The following is a 5,000-nucleotide window of genomic DNA, read 5'->3' on the forward strand; positions in this document are numbered from 1 at the left end:
TTCTCCTCCCCCTTCTCTTATTTCTCCTCCTCCTCCTCCTCCTCCTCCTCCTCCTCCTCCTCCTCCTCCTCCTCCTCCTCCTCTTCTTTCTAATCCTTCTCTTCCGCCTCCCCCTCCTCCTCCTCCTTCTCCTCCTTCTCCTCCTCCTCCTCCTCCTCTTCTCCTCCTCCTCCTCCTCCTCCTCCTCCTCCTCCTCCTCCTCCTCCTCCTCCTCCTCCTCCTCCTCATCCTCATCCTCCTCCTCCTCCTCCTCCTCCTCCTCCTCCTACCATCCCTCCTCCTCCTACTATCTCCCCTCCTCCTACCATCCCTCCTCCCCCTTTCCCACGTCCTCCTTCATCCTGCCCTCTCCCTCTTCCTCTTCCTCTTCCTCCCTTTTCCATTCCTTCCTCTCCCTGGTGGATATATTATATAGATGAACACAAAAGTCTGTGCGCTGATAATTAAAACATTTTCTTTCTCTTTTCAGGTAAGCCGGTAAAGAGTAGACATGGTAGCTAAGGATGGCCGTTGTGTTGGACAAGTAAGTATGGATTCGCTGTGTAGAGTTCATTAATGCGGCTGTTTGACTGTTCGTTTCTTCTTTTTTTTCTCTTCCTCTTTCTCCTTCTCTTCCTTTTTTTCTTCGTATTCATCATAATCATTTTTTTCTTGTTCTTTATCTTCTGTTTTCTTGTTTCTTCTTCTTTTTTCTTCTACTACTTCTTGTTCTTTTGTCTTGTTAATTTTCATCTTCGTCTGTTCCTTCTCCTGGGTTTATTTCTATGAGTCGCTCGCTCCGTCGGGCGAAGGGACTGCACCGCCAGCACCGCACCCCCGTTACCATGACACACTTGGCTTCCCTGCACCAAGGTTGAGTGCAGCCGCCGTCGCCGCCGTGGGACATGGTCGGGGTGCTTGTCGGGCGACAGCGACTCCTCTGCGCCCTCGCCTTTGTGGTCGCGTTGCATCCTCTCTCTACAGGTGCGCGCTCGAGAGGATTGGGGATTTTGAATCGCTTGGTGGGGAAGACGGGAATAGCTTGTTATTGTTTGTGTTCCCCCTTTTTTGTTGTCGTTGCGCTTCCTGTTTTTCTGTAGTTGTTGTTGTTGCTTTTCTTTATTTTGTTGTCGTTGCTCTTTCCCGTTTTGGGTGTTGCTTTTTCCATATTTATCTTTCTTCTTCTTTTTTTTTCTTTCCCCGTTGTTTGTTTCTTTTCTTCTGAGATGAAGGTTATCGGAAATCATGTTGAGACTCTGATGCTTATTACAGTTGAGAGGAAGCTTGGATTTCCAGTTGGGGAGAGTTGTTTATGTATTTTTGACGAGAGCTAATCTGGTTTCCTGAAGTTTTGAAACGCGTTGTAGGTCGTCGATGCTGGGTGCCGTGTGCTTCTTTGAATAGAGTAAAGAATGTAAATATGTTTTATGATGATAATGTTGATAATTTTACTGTAGATGTATATCTGATCAAATGTATTATATGTAGAATGCATATTACAGTTAGGGTTATTTTTTTCTGTATACATGTATTTCTAAGGGTACCGGTATGCATCGTTAGGGTAATTGTGGGCAGTTAGGAAAAAGAGATCTATACAGTGTCGTCCTGAAAGATACTGAATGTTGATGGGGCGGAAGCAGTGGTAGGGAGGCCGTGTATGCTATGTTTTCATGGAGAGTGTCAGCTCGGGAACTTTGAGATTCAGGAAAAAAAAAAAACGTGTGACGTGTCGTTCAATTTTAGGGATGTTTTAGAATGTTTAGAAATACATGTTTGCGTCTCAAAAAGAGTAGTCTGCACTACGGACGTGTAATGTAGGACTTCAGAATGTTAAGAAACTGCTCGTAATTGCTACAACAAGCTTAAACGATAATGGCGAGGCCGTGACACGTGGAATGTTGACATATGATGGAGAAGCTGTGGGCTGTCACTTGGTCTGCGGCTGATGGAATAAGGACGAGGTGGAAAGACGCTCAGCGGAATGCGGTCAGGTGATGGCGAGGCTCGAACCAGAGGAATGTCAACAAACGATATGCGATATATGCTTTAGATGGGTAGCCTAAGGGCATTTGGCGCGCCGTTTGGGATTGTGGTTTGGTGTGGTTTGGATGGAAGGCAGGCAAATCCTTTAGGAAAACTGCAGGTTGCTGGTCGGTGAGTGAGTGATAATGGCCGGCGGAGTGCCACTGCGGAGTGCCACTTGAGATCAGGATAGGAACCTGGCTCCTGGGGTGTCCCCGGCAAGTGTTCGCGAGCAGCAAAGTCAGCACTGTCCGTCAGCCTTGCATCACTTGATTACTGATGTGTTGGTGCGCATCGGGGGCGAGGGGTCCGGACGCGCTGCCAGAGCTGGTCGATCGCTGCGGAGATGCGGGCGCGAGGGCCTGTCGTCACGGGAGAGTCGCTCCGAATGCATGTGTAACGTTATGCACTCAGATGTTTGTAGTTTACACGAGGAACTGCAATATTCAGATTTTGCCTAACGTCTGCTACATTGAAAAAAGTCATGAAAACTAAAAGGATATAAAAAAACAGTAGATTCGCCGTTCTCATGACCTGAATGAATACCCGACCTCTAATTAGGCCACTTACCGTGTGTGAGCGAATGATTAATTACTAGGTCCTCTTACGGCTCACAACTACTAGTAATTCAGGATTCGAATGCCATTAGCATGAAATTAAAAGTATCCGGGGGAGAGGAACGGAGGAACGGAGAAACGGCGTGTGGAGGAAAATGGAGGCCGGTTGGGACCAGCGATATGATCTTGTTACCTAAGACAGGAGGCCCAGTTTCTTTATCTTACGCTTATCTTGGCGCTCGTGTGTGATTCATCCAGATAACGCGCCCGCTCAAGAGGATGCTGGGGAGTAACTGTTGACTGACTGGCTGACTGACTGTTGAGGGTTTATTAGGCATAACAGGCCGGGTGTATAAAGGTTTCGAATATTGTTTTCTTTACTGACTAGATTGATTGTTTGGCTAAAGTACGGCGAAGAAATGGATACGATTGAGAACGAAACAGGGAATTTAGGTAGTTTGAAATTTCTGTATATTACGTCATAATTACAGTATAATCATTTAATTCATCGTAAGAAAAATTACATCGGGACTCATAATTATGATTATTCTGACTTACGTCATGTCTAAACATATATATTATTATTATTATTATTATTATTATTATTATTATTATTATTAATCCGAAAGAATTTAGATCCTGGAATATGCAACACATTTTTTTTCTGTTATCGAAGGAAGGACAGGCAGCTTATCCTATTATGGGTTATTTGGAAATCGTGTTCTTTAGGGCATAAAAAATCGTTACGACCAGGCACCTTTTTGCGGTAGGAATGAATTTTAGGTATGCAACTTGGGGGTATTTTTTTCGAAACTATTTAAGAAGTTTTAGGGAATTTAGGATAGTTTTTTGTGTGTCTGTGTGTGTCACCACAGGCACGTTCATGTGTGAGCGTGTGTGTGTTTACGCCTTCAGTGATTTTTTTTTTACAACATGGCCAGCAGGGTTACACCACGCGAAACAGGTAGGAAGAAAATTTATGCGTCAATTAGTAAGCATCTGTTGGCATGCTAAATCACCCTCCTTATGACGGTAGCGACAGACGTGGGTACCTTGCGGCGAAGATAAAACCACTTCCGCTCGAGCGTGTATGCGTACGTGTGTGTAACCGTCACAGCCACGCGTGGGCGAAGTGTTATCTCTCCCTCGCCGCTGCCTCCCCGCCGGCCCACCCATCTGAATCTCTCTCCCTTTGCTGGTGTTGAGGCGAGGGCGGGGTGGGGGGTCTCCGCGCTCTCTGCTCTCCTAACTACCCAAGTCGACTCTTTCTCTGTGGTGTGATTCTCTCAGGATGTTTCTATCATGCATACTTCCTGTTGTTCACAAGACTGTAGATATGAAACAGCCGGTGGAGTGTGTAGACTGCGTTCAAGATTTGTGATGGAATTTAATCGCCGTTTGTCGCAGGCTCGGTTTGGATAGGGTGTAATTGGAGAGGTTTTGGAATTAGGAATACTATTTTGTAGAATTGGAACGTTAATGGAATCGGTTTTCACACAAAAAAAAAGGTATACTATCTTCTTTAACTCGAAATCGTTCCTAATTGGTTTTCACGAAAGACAGGAATACTGCCATATGTAACTGGAACGCTTTCAGAATTGGTATTCATGAAAGACTGGAATACTGGTATATGAAATCGCTTTCAGCCACTGCGAATAATAACGTCCGTTTCGAACATGCAGCCTGACACCGCTGGGAAGCAGAGACGGATGGCCGGACAGCTGCATGCGTTGCGGCAGATCCCCCATGTCGGGAGAGATAAAAGTGCGGTTTTAATATCGTCCTGGACGCTCGGTGGCGTGACGCTACGGCCCAGCAAAACCACGCCTTTCCCATTGTTACCGTTGAAGTAAACGTTCCCTGCAAGGCCACTTCTTGCCGCTGACCCCCCTTACAGAGTCATGGGGGAGGAGAACGTTTTTGGCGTTCGACGGTGAGAAAATGACGTCACTCGCTGTCTTGCGCGTGCGTCCAGGCTTTTTGGCAGAGGGTGTGTTGGGCAAGGGATTCGTGCATTTTGCCTGCTTTTACTCGGGGCCGGGGACGTTTGAGATCTGCTTGATGCCGGGATTCCCAAGGGCTGCATTTTTAATCCTTGGTCATTAATGAGAGGCTTTCGCCGCTTTTTGCTCTTTGTCTCGTAAACCACAGAAGGAAAGGATATTTTATGCGTAGCATAAGAGATGTAACGTATAAACGGTTGCATGAATGATTTGGTAAACATTAACATTAAACAGCATAGTAAGCTCAGTGGCTGTAGACGAGTGCGACAGCGAATGTTGCAATTACCATAAATTAACCATCGGGCATGTGTGGCTTTCTACCTTCTGCTCTTCCTCATTCCATCTCTTCTCCCTCCTCTCGCATGCCGTCCCTCCTCCATTTCCCCTTTTCTCCCTTCCTCCCTTGCCGTACTCTCTCCTCCCCTTCTTTTCCATTTCT

General features: G+C 46.2%; 1 protein-coding gene across 2 annotated transcripts in view; it reads left to right on the forward strand.

Annotated features, from left to right (window-relative positions):
• LOC125027741 (arf-GAP with SH3 domain, ANK repeat and PH domain-containing protein 1-like) overlaps window positions 1–5,000 on the forward strand; it is a 200,009-nt gene that overhangs the window by 32,390 nt on the left and 162,619 nt on the right. The gene's annotated exons all lie outside the window — the stretch shown is intronic.

This window comes from Penaeus chinensis, chromosome 8 (assembly GCF_019202785.1).
Source record: "Penaeus chinensis breed Huanghai No. 1 chromosome 8, ASM1920278v2, whole genome shotgun sequence".
Classification (NCBI taxonomy): domain Eukaryota; kingdom Metazoa; phylum Arthropoda; class Malacostraca; order Decapoda; family Penaeidae; genus Penaeus; species Penaeus chinensis.